This window comes from Ursus maritimus, unplaced genomic scaffold (assembly GCF_017311325.1).
Source record: "Ursus maritimus isolate PB19 unplaced genomic scaffold, ASM1731132v1 scaffold_10, whole genome shotgun sequence".
In the NCBI taxonomy this organism is placed as follows: Eukaryota; Metazoa; Chordata; class Mammalia; order Carnivora; family Ursidae; genus Ursus; species Ursus maritimus.
Window position 1 is genome coordinate 30,575,657 of NW_024423344.1, and position 18,232 is coordinate 30,593,888.

Here is an 18,232-nt window from a genome sequence, read left to right on the forward strand (position 1 = left end):
TCCCTTAGTTAAAACAAACAACACAGAAATATCCCTTAATTTGAATGCTTTAGACTCTTGCATAGTTAAAAAGTGCATTCCTCTTTCAACATTCATTGTCTTCCAGCTACTACTCCATTTCTTTTCTTCCCTTCAGGGGTATAATCACTTTCTCTGGTTTCCCACATCTCATCAATTGCTCAGTCTGCTGCCTTCTGGCTTCTGTATCATTGAAATTGTGCTTGGTCAGGTCACCAAATAACTTCCTAGTTTTTGATACTATTGGGCACTTTTTAAATCTTTACCTCAGTTTTTCTTCTTCTCAGCATTGGGCCTTTCTGTGGGAAGAAAGAAAAGAAGAAAATGAAGTACTCTCTAGGTCATCTGAACTGCTCCTTCTTGATTTTCTTTATGTCTTCTGATCATCTTGACACCATGTTTCCTTGTTTCCTAGCATCTCATCATCATTTTTTTTTGCCTCCTGAATTTCCTGAGTGAGTGCATGTAGGCTGAGAGGCTCTCATATCTCTCTGTTCCTGACCAAGAGTGCTCTGAGTACTAAGCTCCTAAGTCTAACAACTCTTGTACATTTTCTCCTGGCAGTCTCACAGATATCTCAAAATCAGAATTTCAGAATTAAACCCATCTTCTCTGAAAAATGTTTTTTCCTCTGTATTTTTTTGTCTCAGAGACATCACTGCCAACTCAGTTATCTAATAGAAGAACCCAGTAGTCATCCTGTGTTCCTCTTCTCTCATTTAACACATTTGACTGGTGACCAAATCTTACAGACTCAAACTCTTTCGTATCTTTCTACTTCCCTCTTACCCTCATTTCAGAAATATATATGAAGTAGAGCTGATTGGATTGGACAAGGGAATGAAAGGGAAGAAAGATTTCTAAAATGACTTCCAAATATATATATATTCTGCCTTTGTGCTGCAATCTTGACGCAGAATTTCTTTTCTGGGAGATGTTTTTGCTTTTGTATCCTTTCAACTGACTGGATGAGGTCCGCCCAGAGTACAGAGTCTAATCTCTTTCACATACAGTCGATTGACTGTAGATGTTAATTATATCAGCAAAATACCTAGATTAGTATTTGATTAAGTGACTGAGTACTATAGCCTATCCAGGTTGACACATAAGACTAATCATCACAAGTGAGAAAAGTTCCACTTCCAGCACAGATTTGAACCACCCGGGGTTGCTGTGTTACCATGTAATCATGTCGAATAGCTTCTTACCGGTAGTCCTGAGGGGGGGTAAAGGGAGAGGCGAGAGAACTAGGATTGAAGGTACTGTCTCTCTAAATGGTCTGTGGTCTTTTAATTTCTTTGTCCTCACAATGCCAAAGAAAAGCAACCTGGTTAGTGAATTCACATCGAATTACTTCTGTCTACATGAGTTCATCTCTCTCTACAGTGTTTGCAAAGTAGGAGACTAGCAGACAGCAAGCAGGAGTCCTGAATATATGAATTTAACACTTTAAACACTATGAATTTAAATACTTTAATAGGTTTCTTTGCTTCTGTCACAGCATGTGACCGTCTGCTCTGCCTGTGCATGGAGCTGGGTTGGTAGGGCTCACTCATCTCACTTTCAGACCCAACAAAGCTCACAGCAGCAGCCCAGTAGCCTCATAGAAGGGAAGTGAGCCCCAAAGCACTGTAATTGCTTTGGTCATTAAAACCCAGAGGTAAATAGTATAGTTGGTCATCAGCATGCTACAAGAAGAAACAAGTTGAAAACAATGGCCCAGTAAAAGAAATGTACAGTTTGAAGGATGTGGTGATGATACATTCAGCCCATGATTTTTTTGTCAATTTGTTTGACTTTACTTTTTTCCCCCTGGCAGTTGAATTGTCTGCTTTTTCCTCAAAGCTGTTAAGGCTCAAGAAGGAAAACAACGTAGGCATTTTAATTAACTTAGATGCGGTGTTTGCTTGAAAAGTAGTCACTCTGAAATAACGTGGTCTCCTCTGCATTGACAGCAGCAGTTTCAAAGGGTCTACTGGAAGAACAAGAGAGGCTTAAGTTTAAACTAAAAGTAACACGACAGTTACAAGCTCTGCATTCATGCTGTGTTCAAAAGCTTCCTCTATTTCAATTTCCCTTCCTTTTAGAATAAGTAGGGAGGAAGAGAATAAATAATATCTTGTAGAAGTTTTCCTCCTGCGGGACTCCATCTTTCTGCAGTGAGCTACTGCACATTTCCTAGTCAAAGGACATAAATGCAGACCTCCAGGGGGATTTTAAAGAAAAAGATCACCAGAAAGGTGACACTTCTAGAAATAGTATCATGGTGTTCGCTCATTAGCCTTGGCTGGTGCTGAGCTGTTCCTCTTGAAGAATCCCTCTTAATATCCTGCACTTCTAAACTTGGCATCATAAAAGGCAGTGGAAAGTCTTCACTTGAAAACAATTTATATTCTCTTACTATCTGACTGGCATTAGGAGTAAAAGATCCAGAAAGCAAAGAACCTAATTTACCTTACTTACCCAGTATTTTCAGTTGTTCTTTCCTGCTCATTTCCTATTGATTTATGTGTGTGAGGGCCTCCTAAAAGGTCCCCAGTGATCTTGCCTCCTGGTATAAACACCCTTGGGTACTTCCCTACCCTTGTGTGGAGACTGAGTCTTATGACTTTTTTCCAGTGAAAAGCATGTGGCAAAAGCAATGGGATGTCACTTCCAAGATGAAGTTGGAAAAGGTCTGTGGTTTCCAGCTGAAGCACCCTCTCTCCTTTTACTGGCTCAAAAGGGAAGCCAGCTGCTGCATTCTGAGCTTCCCTATGGAGAGGTTCACATGGCAAGGAATTGGCATCTCAGGTCAACAGCCCAAAGACTTGAGACCTGTCGACAGTCTCATGAGGGAGGTCAAGAATGTATCCTACCACCCACCAAACCTTGAGATGACTGTAGCTCAGTTGACACTTGGATTATAGCCATGTGAGATATCCTCAGGGAGAGGACCCAGCTAAGCTGTGCCTGAACTCCTGACCAACGGAAACTGTGAGATAAATATTTGTCATTTCAAGCTGCTAATTGCAGGGGTAATTTTTAATTCAGCGGTAAGATAATAAATGTTATGTGAAATAACAAATACATTATTTTTCCAAGAAACTTAATGTATTTGCTTCTACCTGGCAGAAAAAGGAAGAACAGGCAAGATCTCCAGATAATTTCATCAACTTAAATAGGCTAGATTATTCAGCTTCAGAGAAAATATTCTTTGTAATGTGATTCAGTTTCACTGTCTTCATTGATTAAGCTAACATAACGATAGCCAAATTCCATGTATTACTTTCTGATGGCCAATGGAAAGAGGCTATATAATCCAGAATCCATTTCTTTTACTTTAGTTGATTTAGGAAAGAACAAGTGTTTTTAGTGATGCTAGAGAAGACTATTTAAAGGGGTATTAAAAGAGATGTAGTGTCACTCATATTTTTGGAATAAGACATATTTGAATACTAAAACACACAGAAAAAATTTCAAAGGTAAAGGCTTTAGTGAGCAGCATTACCAGGAGAGTCATTTGGGTAAACATGTGTTAATTAGCCTAAGCCTGAGATAGGACACACATGATCATGCAGGTTAGTAGAAAGGAGGAGGATTGTTTTAGATTTATTAATAGAAATTATTGCCATCATGGTGGCATAAGTGGTGGAATCTGGTAATGAAGTTAATAATATTTACATAGCACAGTTAATAGTAATAGATACAATTTTTGAACATTTATTATTTCCTACTCATTGTTAATCTCCACCATAAACTTTTGAGGCAGATGCTGTCATCATCTTCATGTTATAGATGAGGAAATGGAGATTAGGAAAGGTGAAACAACTTGTGTAAGATCACACAGTAAGTTGCAGGGCAAGTGCTCAAACCTATTTTTCCTGTTCTCTTAGGGTACACAAAAGCTAAAGTGGATTTTTATTGAATTCATAGTAACTGGAGTCTTCTGTAATTATTTAGAATAGGACTGTAATCCTCTTTTCATTTCCACATTTGTTCTATTCTAGGTGAGGTGAGTCCATTAAATGAGATTTCTGTTGATCAATCATATCTTTATATCTGAAAAAGAGTTGATCTAATTTCCTTCTGGGTAGAAGGTAAAAGAAACAGAATTATATGCTCTGAGACCAGGAGTATATACCATGTGAAATCACATCCATCTTTTAAGACAAAAAATTAAAAATTAAGTTATTCTTTTAAATAAAACAATATGCTCTTTTAAAAAACCAGCAAGCTGGGGAGTAACATCTGCAAGATGGAGGAATAGGAAGCCTCAGATGTCATTCCCCCATGCAGATATTGACTTGACAACAATGTATGGTCCAAAAAGCTCTTATTAGAATTCCAGAAACTAGTTAAGAAATCTCGGTACTTCAAGCAAGCTCAAAGCCAAGAACAGTTGCATTGAAACTGATAAGAAAAACCATTTTGATTTAGCCACATCAGACTTTACCCCAAGCTGGCACAGCTGAGTACAGTCAGGAGAAAAAACCCAACTTACAGCTTCTTCCTTGAGAGGGAAAGAGAAGAATGTAACATTTTTCTAGTATTCTGGTTTTTGAGGGGTTGCACAAGGGACTGGTTTCTGCTCACCTGATTCAGAATGCTGACAGGGAGCCAGTGTACTTTGGATGGGTAGGGGCAGATGAAAACAAAAGAGCTTGTTGGCTTGTTGCAGCACCAGAGTACCTCCAGCCACTTCAGCTAGAAGCTAGTACAGTTCAAAGGGATAAGGAAAAAGTGCCCAGTTTGTGGCTTCTACCTCAGGAGGGAAAGAGAAGACTGGAATGTGTATGTCCAACAGTTCAGCTTTCAGGGGACTTCTTAAAGAATTGGTTTCTGTCTCACTTGACTCAGAGTGCTAATAGAACTGGCATATTTTGGATGCTTAGGGGTCAGAGAGGATAAAAGAGAGCTCATTGGCTCCTCGAAGCCCCAGAGAGCCTTCTTAACCACAGACAGATCCCAGAATCAGCAAGAGATTATAAGCTTCCGAAAAGTAACCAACAACCTCTTAAATAGGGAAATACAAATCCTGAAAGATGCCACCTTATCCTCCTCATAAAATATGGCTTGAAAGGCTCCAGGAATCTCCAGCCAGATGATTGGTGAAGTTCTTCCCTGGTATGATGCCAGTCCACAAAGACTGAGAGAGGTGGTTCTTTTTTCAAATGCACAAATCATTGCAGATAAGTAACAAGGCACACAAAAAACCAGAAACATGGCCCAATCAAAGGAGAAAAATAAATCTCTAGAAACTGATCCTAAAGAAAGATCTAGGAATTAATTGATAAAGAATTCAAAATAACCACCTTGAAAGTCTCAATGCACTATGAGAGAACACAGATAGACAACTAAACAAAATCAGAAAAAGATACATGAACAAAATGAACATATCAACAAAATGAACATGCCAAATAGGAAGTACAGAAAGAAGCAAACATTCTGGTGTTGAAGAGAACTGAATTTAAAAATTCACCAGAGAGGTTCAATGTCAGACATGATCAAGTGGAAGAAAGAATTAGCCAACTCAAAGACAAGTCATTTAGAATGATTTGAGTCAGAGGAAAATAAAAAAGAAATGAGGAAAAGTAACAACCCAGGCAAGCTCCTGCAGTCTCAAGTGCTAGGGTAGTTACCATGCCTGCAAGCTGACAGCCTGCCCCAGCACCAGCCTGGCACCTTTGGCCCCAGGCTGAATCTTATGGACCAAGGTTCCTGGCATGCCCCAAAGCACAGACATCAACTCAAGGCCACAAAGATCACAAATAATCAAGGAGACGTGACACCATCAAAGCAATAAATGAACTACCAGTAACCAACCTTAAAGAAATGGAGATCTATGAATTGCCTGACAAAGATTTCACAATAATCATGCAGATGAAGCTCAGTGAGCTACAAGAGAATACATACACGCAACTAAACAAAATCAGGAAAATAATACGTGAACAAAATGAGAAGTTCAACAAAAAGAAACCATAAAAAAGAATATTAGGCCACAAAATAAATGTTTGCAAATTTAAGAAGATTGAAATCATATTAAATTTCTGACTTGAAAGATAAATTAGAAATTGATAATGGGAAGAAAATTCATATATAGGTAGAGATTAAATAGCAGATTCTTAAAACCGGTGGGTCAAAGAAGAAACCACAAGGGAATAAAAAAATATCTTGAGACAAATGGAAATGGAAAAACAACATGTAAAACTTATGGGATGCAACAAAAGCAGGTTTCAGAGAGAATTTTACAGTGATAAATACCTGCAGTAAGAAAAAAGAAAGATCTTAAATTAGCAACCTAACTTTCACCTCCGGGACTAGAAAAGAAGAATACATTAAGCCCAAAGTTAGAAAAAGGAAAGAAATAATAAAGATCAGAACAGAAATCAGTTAGAGACTAGCAAAACAGTAGAAAACATCAGTGAAATTAAGAGTTGACATTTTGAAAAGATTAAAAAAATTGACGAATGTTTAACTAGACTAAGAAAAAAGTGATGCCTTAAATGAATAAAAGCAGAAATGCAAGAGGAGATATTACAACTGATACAATAGACATTCAAAGGATAAGAGAATAGTAGGGATCTAAAGCACCAGCATGATGATTATCATTATTAATACTGTATTGGATACTGAAAATATGCTAAGAGAATAATAGCTTTCAGGTTCTTCTTCATACACACACAGAAGTTAACTATGTCAGGCAATGATAGTTAGCTTAAACACAGCAATCATTTTACTATGTGTATGTATTTCACATCATCGTGTATTACACATAATACATATATATATAATATATATAATATGTACAATTTTATTAAAAAATATACAAATAAACAAAAAGTTTACAGGACTGTCCACATGAAGAAACACTATAATCTCATCTCACTATCAGAAATCAGAGAGAATCTTGAAAGAAGCAAGGGAAAGTGTCTCCCCGTACAAAAGAGTTTTCATAAGATTATCAGTGGATTTCTCAGCAAAAAATCACAGACCAAAAGAGATATCATATTCAGAGTGCTAAAAGAAAAGAACAGTTAACCAAGAACACTATATCCAATAACACTGGTCTTCAAAAATGAGGAGAAATACAGGCTTTCCCAGATAATCAAAACCTAAGGGAGTTTATCACCACTGTACCTGCCTTGAAAGAATTGACAAAGAGAATCCTTCACGTTCAAACAGAAGGACACTACACAGCAGCATAAAAACATACAAAAATATGGAGCTCTTTGCTAAAAGTAAATATGGAGACAAATACAAAGTCATGTAATACCATGAAAGTGGTGTGTAAATCACTTTTAATTCACAGATAAAAGATAAAAGCATAAATATAACTATAAAACTATGTAGATCACTAGAAATGTAAAAGATTTAATTTGTGGTGTCGATAACAAAAAGTGGGTAGAGATGTAAAGATGTAACGTGTTTGTATATGATTGAAGTGAAGTTTTTATGAGTTAGAAATATATGTTTTTAACCATAAGATGTTTTATTAAATCCCCAATAGTAACCATAAAGAAAACACTTACAGAAGGTGCACACAAGAAAATGGGACTGAATCAAAGCATGCTGCTACACACACACACATACACACACACACGTGTGCACATACACACATGCACGCACACACAAAGAGGAAAGCAGCAAGAGAGGAAAGCAGGGACAAAATAACTTCAAGACATATAGAGGTCAGAAACAAATGGCAATAAGTCCTTCCCTATATTGATTACTTTGAATATAAATGGATTAAATTCTGCAGTCAAAAAACAACAACGAGAAACATCTATGTGTTGTTCACAAAAGACTCACTTTAGATACAGGGACATACATAGGCTAAAAGTGAAAGGATAGGAAAAGATACTTCACGCGAATGGTAACCAAAAGACAGCAGGGACGGCCATACTTCTATCAGACAAAAGAGGCTTTAAGTCAAAAACTGGTAGACCTCACACACTTACATACAACACGCCATCCAATGGCTGAATACACATTCTTCTCAAGTGCACATGGAACAGTCCTTCTGGATAGATCACATATTAGGCCACTAAAGAAGAAAATTTAAGAAGACTGACATCATACCAAGTATATTTTCTGACCACAGTGGAATGAAACTAGAGATCAATAGCGAAAGGAATACTGGAAAAATCACAAATATGTGGAAATTAAACAACACATTCTTGAACAAGCAGTAGCTTAAAAAAGAAATCACATGGGAAATTAAAAAATAAAAGAAAAAACCTTGAGACAGATGAAAACAAAAATATAGCATACCAAAACTTAGGTGCCACGGCTAAAACGGTATTAAGAGCAAAGTTTTTAGTGGTAAATACCTATATTAAAAAGAATAAAAAAGTAACCTAACTTTGCTTAAGGACCTAGAAAAAGGACAAACTAAACCCAAAGTTAGCAGAAGGAATAAAATAACTATTAGAGCAGAAAGAAATGGAATAGAAAGCTGAAAAAATAGAAAAATCAATGAAATTAAGAGTTGCTTTTTTTGTAACTAACAAAATTGTCAAACCCCTTAGCTGACTCAGAAAAAAAAAGAGAAGATTCAAGTAAATAAAATCAGAAATATAAGAGAATACATTAAAATTCCTGCCATAGAAATAAAAAGGATCATGAGACTACGATGAACATTTACATGCCAACAAATTGAATAACCTGGAAAAAATGGATAAATTTTAGAAACAAGCAGTCTACCAAGACTGAATCAAGAAGAAATAAATAATCCGAACAGATATATAATGAGTAAGAGGATTGAATTCGTAATCAAAAAGCTCACAATAAAGAAAATTCAACACCAGATGGCTTCACTGGAGAATTCTACCAAATATTTAAGGAAGAATTAACACTAATCTTTTTCCAACTCTTCCAAAAAATTGAAGAGGAGAGAACACTTTCAAATTCATTCTGTGAGGCCAGCATCACCCTGATACCAAAATCAGATAAAGATATTACAAGGAAAGAGAACTACAGACCAATGTCCCTGATGAGTATTGATGTAAAAATCCTCAACAAATACTAGCAAACTGAACTCAGTAGCACTTTTAGAGGGTCATACACCATAACCACACGGGATTTATTTCTGGAATGCAAAGCTACTTTGACATATGAAAATCCATCAGTGTGATACACCATATTAACAGAATAAGGATAAAAACCATAGGATCTGTATTTCAATTAATATAGAAAAAGACCTTTACAACGTTCAACACCTTTTCATAATAAAAACACTCAAGAAACTAGTAGTAGAAGAAAATTACCTCAGGAAGATAAAAGCCATACATGAAAAGCTAATATTATACTCAATGGTGAAAAACTGAAAGCTTTCCCTCTAACATCAGGAACAAGGCAAGGATACACACTCTTGCTACTCTGTTTGACATGGTACTGGAAGTCCTAGCCAAGCACTCAGGGAAGAAAAAGAAATAAAAGGCATCCAAATTGAAAAGGAAGAAATAAAATTATCTCTGCTACATGACGGATGTAGAAAACCCAGGAGATTCCACTAGAAAACTTCTAGGACTAATAAATTTAGCAAAGTTGCAGGATACAAAATCATCATTTGTGTTTTTGTATACTAACAACGAACAATCCAAAAAGGAAATTAAGAAAACAATTCACTTTACATATAAAAGTATATAAAACAGTCAAAAGAGTGGAAAGGCAAACTACATAACGGAAAAAAATATTTGCAAGCCATATATCTGATATTGGGTTAATCTCTACAATATATTTTTTAAAAGATTATATCTGTTCATGAGAGAGAGAGAGGAAGAGAGAGAATAAGCAGGGGGAGACGCAGAAGGAGAGGGAGAAGCAGGCTGTCCAGGGAATAGGGAGCCCAACTCAGGGCTCGATCCCAGGACCCTGGGATTAGGACCTGAGCCGAAGGCAGATGCTTAACCGACTGAGCCACCCAAGCACCCCTCATCTCTGCAATATATTACATACACTACAACTCACCAAAAAACCCCAGATATTTTTATTTAAAAATAAGCAATGGACTGAATAAACATGTCTTTAAGGAAGATATAGAAACGGCCAACAAGCGCAAGAAAAGATGGTCAGCATCACTTATCATCAGGGAAATGTGAATCAAAACCATAATGAGATACGACTTCACTATCAAAAAACAGAAAATAGATGGCCACTATCAAAAAACCAGAAAATAACAAAGTGTTGGCAAGGATGTAGAAATTGTAAGCTTTGTGTACTCTCGGTAGGAATGTAAAATGGTGCAGCTCCTATGGAAGACAGTATGGAACGTCCTCAAAAAAAAAAAAAACAAAAAAAACCCAAAATATAATTACTATATGATTCAGCAGTCCCAATTCTGGGTATATATCTAAAATAATTGAAAACCAGCTCTTGTAGAGATACTTGCACTCCCATGTTCATTGCAGCAGTATAAGTGATAGCTAAGATGTATGGAAACCACCCAGTGTTTGTCAATGGGTGAATGGATAGATGTGGTATATATGTGTACAATGGAGTATTATTTGTCTATGAGAAGGAGGGAAATCCTGCTATTTGCTACATCATGGAGCAAAGTTGAGGACCTTACATGAAGTGAAATAAGCCAGTCACAGTAGACAGATACTTCGTGAGTCCATTTATAAGAGGTAGTATCTAAAGTCATCAAACTCTTAGAAACAGAAAATAGAATTGTGGCTGCCAGGAGCAGGGGAAGAGGACTCTGGATGAAGAGTTAGTATTTTGCAAGATGAAAAAACTCTGTAGAGATCTCTTGTACAACAATGTGCATATATTAAGTCTACTGTACTGTGTGCTTAAAAATGGCTAAGATGGTATGTTTTATGTTTTTTACCACAACTAAAAAGAAGCCAGCACACCTACCCAACCTGGCATATGGATTCAGAGACATCAATCCCCTCCTTCTCTGAGCTTTCTGATCCTAGTGATAACATTTTGCTTGTTGCCTCAAGTTGCATTAGCAGAGGCACCGAGTATTTTGTTGGAAGATGCCTGGTTTTAAAGTCAAAGGACATGAGTTTGATTTCTGGTTCCTCCAGAATTCTTTTATATGCTCTTAGTGACTTAGACTTTCTCATACAAATTCAAAATAATGCTTGCTTAGGGTAATTGTGAGGGTTAAGTGAAAGAAGGAAAACAGAAGTCCTTTTAAAATTTCCCTATAAGTATGTTAATTACTCTTCCATAACTTAGTAAAAATAGTTTAAAATCCCCTGAAATTTCCTTCCGAAAAACTTTGAATCAGAGTGTATAAGCAAGGGTTTTACCAACCTCCTGGCTGACTCTATTAATTGCATCTGAAAATTAAACAAAAAATTTTTACCCTTTGATAATTTTTTTAACCCTGTAGAACACTTTTTAAAAAACTGATCATTAAAAGGTAGTTTAAAGCAGTCCATCTACGTATATAGACATACGTAGATATAGATAGGCATATCTGTATGTAGATATAGACATGGGGGGCATATTTTTGTGCTGGATAAAATGATGGGAAATTCAGTGCGATGCACTAGGGCTGCTTTAGTCCAGTGGTTCTCAAATGGAGGTGATTTTGCCACTTGGGACATTTGAGGCATTTTTGATTGTCACAACTGGAGAGGTAAGTGCTGCTGACATCGAGTGGCAGAGGTCAGGGATGATCTGAAAAATCTTGCAGTGCACAGGACATCACCACACAACAAAGAATGATCTAATCCAGACTGTCAGTGTGCTGCTTGGAGAAGCTTTGCTGTAGATGACACTATGGAACGTGCGCTCTTGTAGATTAAGCTGCTATTGGATCTAACCCCTAAGAGGCAATAATGACTACTATGGAACCCTACTATGGAATCCTATGTTTTGCCCGTTGACCCCCTTCTCTATCTGACTTCAGGGACTTATATCCGGTATCCCCAAAGACTACTCTATCCTAATGCGTCTTAAGTCAAAATTTATGTGAAACCACTGTGGAAACTCATAAGACACGACAGACCGCAAAGGCATTAATATGCTGCTGACACCAGCTGTAAATCTTCATCTCCTCTACTGCTGACAGTGCTATCTCCAAGATTTCAAAGAGCCTGAGAGAAGTAGACTCCTGAGTAAAAAAAACAGCTGTCTAGCATCAACGTTGGTGATATAGAGGTAGAGCTGCCCTGCAGGGGAAGCCATTTTGAGCGCTTATCTCCTGCGGACTTCACCCCCAGTTGAAGTTTATGCTGCCCTCCTTCCTCACAGATTTCCTTCACTTTTTTCCTGCTCCCAAGCCTTACCACCGCTTCTTCTATTATAAAGGTCAGTCTAAAGTTACAGCAATATTGCACGTGATAGCTTACTTTCTTGGCGCTTTTTTAGACCGGTTATTTCCCCAAAGTTATACTAACTGAGGATATGGAGAGATTTTTAACTGATGGCAGTTAGAAGATGTCTGGAATCTTGAAACAGCGGCTCGGTGGTCTGTAACTTCCTGAGCCCCAGTTTTTATGCACATACCCTAACCCGGGAAAGAACCTGACTCGGGAATGCCACGACGAGGCACTGTGCTGCGGGAGACGAGATGGGTGAATGCAGCGCACGCGCAAACCACATTTGCCTCACGCAAGCCGTCTTCATAGCTGGGAAGCAGTATAGGGAGAATTGTCTTAAACGCATGCTCTGTAGTTTGATTCTAAGTGGGAAAAGATTGGGTTGTAAAGGACGCTTGAGTCCTTGGGAATAAATAATAGTTTATTTAACTTTTGAGAATTAAATAGGCAATTACATACCTGATTAAGATCAACAAGGAACAAGGGTCCTCGTCGCCGTCCGGAAAGTCTAGGCATGTGACTCGCTTTCCACATTCCTCCCATGCTTTACAGAATATTCTGAAGGGGAATAGTCAGCAATAATTTTCCTGATTATGTTCTTTTGATGAGGTTGCCACTGAAAGCATTCATGCGACCACTTGACCAGTTGTATGGTAGTTCTCTGAATGTCAAAGAGATCTGAGGAGGTGGAATTAGTTTTTTTTTTTTTTTTAAATAATACCTTAATCAAATTAAATGAGAGATTTTGGCAACTGTATCTACTTCTGAAATTTACCTTTAAAGGGCGAACCGTGTAATCAGAATTCTAACAAGGAGTCAACACCATTCTCTCAGTGAAAAAATGACTTTTTAAAATTTGTTTGCTGAAGCCGAACAGCCTTGAAAGAAGATGGAAAGGTAGCCAATAAATTCAGTGTCTTACTGGGAGACTCAGCAAATACCGAATATCACTATCCTAACAAATCTTAATGAAAAACTAAATCTACTTGTGAACAGAGGGAATTGATTGGGAATAAATTTACTTCATAAAGACTAAAATCAAGTGGTCATACAGTACTGTTTTGTCAAGTTTGGAAAAGCTTTCTCATTAAAAAGAAGAGAATTCTATCATACTTTATCTTCACTGTTGCACAAGGGTCCTGAAACGATTTTGTTACCAGCAGCATGACCTGATGTGGGCAACTAGAGCAAAGGCAGGATAATTGAGACGTGGAGCTAAACACATCTCACCTTTCACACAAAAGCTGGTGGTATAAGTGAAAATGGTCCCAGCAGTCTTCCCTCAATACATTGCCCCCAAAGAATTAATTAAAGTGTCTGGCTTAAGGATGTCTTTGGGAAGGGAAAGTGCGTCCTTCCAGACCTGTGTGATCTCAGAAACACATTAGTGCTTAAAACAGCGTGCGGAGAGCTTTGCACGGCTCCAACTTAAAAAAAATGTGTGCACTGGCCTATAAAACATTTTTTAGACGACAATAATTTAGAATCTTCTCTAGGCTGAATAGTAAATTATTGATCCAAAGTTTGCTGCTAAGTCACCTGAAGTTGATAGGCGTGTGGATTAAGGGTACTAAAAATTTAGCTTTCACTGGATTTGGAATTTCCAAGGGATGGGCTAGCAAATTGTATGCCCATCTCCCACCTGGTTTATGAGTAAGTTGAGAAATTAGAAGTAAATAAGGGTAAAAGAACACATTCATTGTGGCCGGCTTTGAGGGCAGGACTCTGAATTTGTTAGTAAAGTGGCTTTCTCCTACCAAATTTCTCCTACCAGAATTAGACGTATGCCTACCATCACACTCCTAGTTAGCTAGACCAAACACTTAGACATGGAGGCAAGGTTGCTCCCAAAAGGAAGAAAGATAATGCTGAGCTGAGTATGGCTAAATAGTTATTCTTTTGTAAATTACTAACTGAAAAAGGCCACTTCCCTAGGAGTAAAATGAATCAAAGGCAGAGAGAGGCCAGGACTGTGCTTAGACAAATGTCCCCAACCCAAAGTGGATTCCTTTTACAATTCAGTTTTTGAGTTGTTGTTTGTATGCCAAAACATTCATATGGGGGATGTGTGTGTGAGCATAATTATTTTTAGTGTGATTTTTTTCTTACGAAAGAAAACATTTCCGTGAGATGTCTAATATTCTCAGCCTAAACTCTTGTGAGTTTGGAATCTTTACCAAAATTTAGATAATACTATCCCCAGGAATTTGTAAGAAGAAAGATTACATTTATAGAACTGAACAATAAAATCAATAGATAGATGTCAGATCAGAGTAAAAAAAATGCCAAATTGCCGCAAGGAGACAATGATAATCTGAATTGAATATTGTAATACAGTTAAAGAAAGAACAAGTCCCCCTACAGTAGAAGGACTAACTAAGGAAAGAGATTGAAAGAGAATGAGAGAGAGACATTTCTTTAGCTGGGCTCATTAAAACACTGTCCATCGAAGAGGAAACCTTTGTCAGCTGACTGTCAGAAACTCAATTCCATTTATAAAGGTTTTCCTCTGTTCCTTTTAACCATTTGATTTCTCTGATTTTTATTACTTTGATCCCTTGCTTGAGGCAACTCTGGGTATTGCTGTCTATGTAAGTCTGCTGAGCGAGATAGTGTTCTGCTCATGAAACTTCATGTTTGTTCAGTAGCTGTGAAAGTAATTTCTCCATGGCATCTGATTTTCTGTTCCCTACGTATAATGTCAACCAGAGAATGTGATGATTCTGTTAATGCCAGGATCCCGAACTATGTCACAGTGATATTTTCCTTGGAAACTAGTAAATGATGACTTCAGTTTTATAGTCGTTCTTGTGAGCCCGGATAAGGTGAACCTACTCCTGAGAAGTAGATCCAGTCTGGAAATACTGACCAAATAAGATTTCTGTGCATGTAAGGCTGAGGGAGAAAGAAGCAGGCCACATGATTGAAGCAAAGATTAGGCTGTGGGAAAATGAGGTATACAAGATTGAATTATACAGTGATTATAGGAATATAGCTGCATAACTACGTGGGCACAATTCCATAAAATTCACTAGAACTTCTAAAATATTCACTGTCTGTTGTTGCTACAACAAATGAGAGGAGCATAAGGAAGCATGATCTGGTCATGCAAATTGAAGGAACATAAGGACATCAGTTAAAAATCGGAAGAACTCGAGATCCTTCTCAGCTATCTCAGAATTGTTGAGAAGGCTAAACTTAGGACATGATATTCCTATATTAATGGAGGTACGATGCACAAAGGTAATTGCTAGTGAGTTCCATGTAAAAAATAGTCTGATTACAGAATGCTTCCGTATTGGGGGTGGATGGGCTGGAAACTCATTTATTAACAGACTAGACATGGCAACAAAAAGACATTATTACTGAATGATGAAATGAGGTTATGGGATATAAGGAAGACATGAGAAGCAAGAGAAAATAGAGATTTAAAAAACAAATAGAGGAATATGTAGTGTGCTAGCACTTTGCTGTGCACATGTGAAGTGCGTACCAGTGATATTACTGAACAATACCGTCTGATATTTATTGAACTCTTATTTATGGCAGGCATCATAATGATTTTTTATGTTGTCTATCTTATTTAATCTTCAGCACCTTATGAGTTAGATGTTACTGTTAGCTTCATTTTACAGACAAGGGAATGGAGTGATGAAATGATGTCATCTGATGAAAGTTACATCACTAGTAAATGGAGCTGTTAATGAACCAAGGTTCAATGAACCAACTAAGAGCTCAATAGCTTAGCATCACATTTTATTACCAAAAATAGTCATGAAGTATATAGAGAAATATATCAGTGTTTTTGTTTTATGGAGCACTGTATCAAATTCATTTTTATGCAAGAAACTTAACTTGGAAGACAAACTGATAACTGGATTGTGAGCAATAGTTTGAAAGATAGAAGCTATGCAATTTAGTAGGCAAAAGAAAATAGTATTTTCTTTGTTTTGTAAAGTGCAGGCAATTTCTCAGAGTCTTTTCAAGGAAAAGCAAAATTAGGGAATAAATCACACCAGATAATTTTGAGTCTGGTGTTTGTCCTTGAAAACTATACATAGAAGGTCACTGAGACGCCGTAGAGGAGGAAACAAACAAAAGCTTCACGTGCTCATCTACAGTTCTACTTGTATTTTACAGTTTTCAGTGTATTTTAATATATAGTTTTGAAGGAGATTGTGCTGAAGTAGATAGCTTGGATGTATTATTTCCATTAAATTATGAGAACAGTGACTCTCAGATTAAATGACTTGCCTAAGATCATATACCCCATAAGAGACAGATGTAAGGCTGTCACTCATGTGTCAATTCTCTTGTAAAAGTGCTGAATTGCTAAGTCATTACTTGGCATGAGTCCACAATTCAACACAGGAAAGAAAGTTGGACCTAGATGTTAAACCAGTCAGGCTAGGACTCAGATCTGAAAATACAAAGTAGAAAACATGGATAATGAGGGAACTTGGAGACAAGTGGTTGCCTCCTGGGGACCTCAGCTTGGATCTTAGATTAATGTTATGGTTGCTCCTTACTTTGTTTCCCTTTATTTTCTAAAGACAAGGGGCTTTTTCTCAGGATTTACTCTCAAGCTCTTTGGGGCAATCCATAGGGTGAGTTAGGGACACAGCTGCATTCTGCATTTTTTGGAACACCTTTAAAATACAGGGTTCTGGCATTCTATACCCATTAAGAGCATTGCATTATTGAAACCCGACTGCAGCATAATGTGTTCCTGGGCAAATTGCATCAGCTGGACAGGCCTCACTTTATTCATACATAGCACAAGTATAAAATCCTGACATCAGTTTTCTGTGCGTATTACATAGCATAATGCGTGTGAGGAGCTTAGCCCAATAACTAGTATAAAGAAGTGCTCAGCAAATGGTAACTATTATTTCTTTTGCCAGAATGTGAATGTCGTCTGTAGGAGTGACTGAAGTTTCTAATGTGACACATCAGTTTTGCTGCATTCTAGGAGCTCTAAGATCTATCTAGAATCTTGCTTACTGAAATACATCCATATAGATGTCCCAAATGTGCATCAAACTTAACGTTTCCAAAACCGAACTAACTTTCTTTCCCTCTGAACCTGTTATTTGTCCTCAAGTGAGTGGCGCCACCTTTCACCTGATTGCCCACATCAGGTGCCTGGTTGTAGCAAAGCACTCTTCATTTCCTTCACTAACAGTGTCTGAATCTATAGACTCTCCCCCCAACGTGTTGATGGCATCCAGACTCTTCCGTGCTCTCTTTGGTTGAAGCAATCACCATTGCGTGCGGAGACTACGGTAGTGTTCTCCACCTGATCTAACTGCATCCCGTCTTATTTTCCTCCCAACTGTTCTCCACTCTGCTTCCAAAGTGAGTTTTCTGAAATTCAAACTTGATAATGTCATTGTTTCCCTCTTAACATCCTTAGCCAGCTCCTGATAGCCAGCTGGGTAAAACTGCAGTTCCTTAGGCCAGCACACAAAAAGCCTTTCTGAGCTGGCCTACTCTTCAGTTTCCTCTCTCTCTGCGGACTCTCTCTCTGTCTCTTTCACATATGCACACTCTCTCGCTGCATTATGCTTGCTTATGGTTCTGTGCCTTAGTTCATATCATTGCCTTCTTTTTAGCAGATTCATCCTGACCTTCCGAGATCGTGATGCTCAAGCCTTTCCTCTTCATGGGAGCCTTGTCTGGCTGGCTCCACGTTTCCTTCTTCCCTCCTCTCTCAGTTCCTGCAGGCCTCTCCCGTAGAACTGACCTCAATGTATTGTGTGTCTACATTTGACCTCTGCCAGTACAGTGTGAGTGACCTGAGGGCAAGGACTTTTTCCTGTTTAGATTCACAAATTGTTATCTGGCACTTACTAAATCTTCAGTAAATACTTGTTCAGTAAACATACTATTTGTCAGGATTCTGGGCTGGTCAGAATAATGCAATTATTTTAAGAGAAATTAGTGTC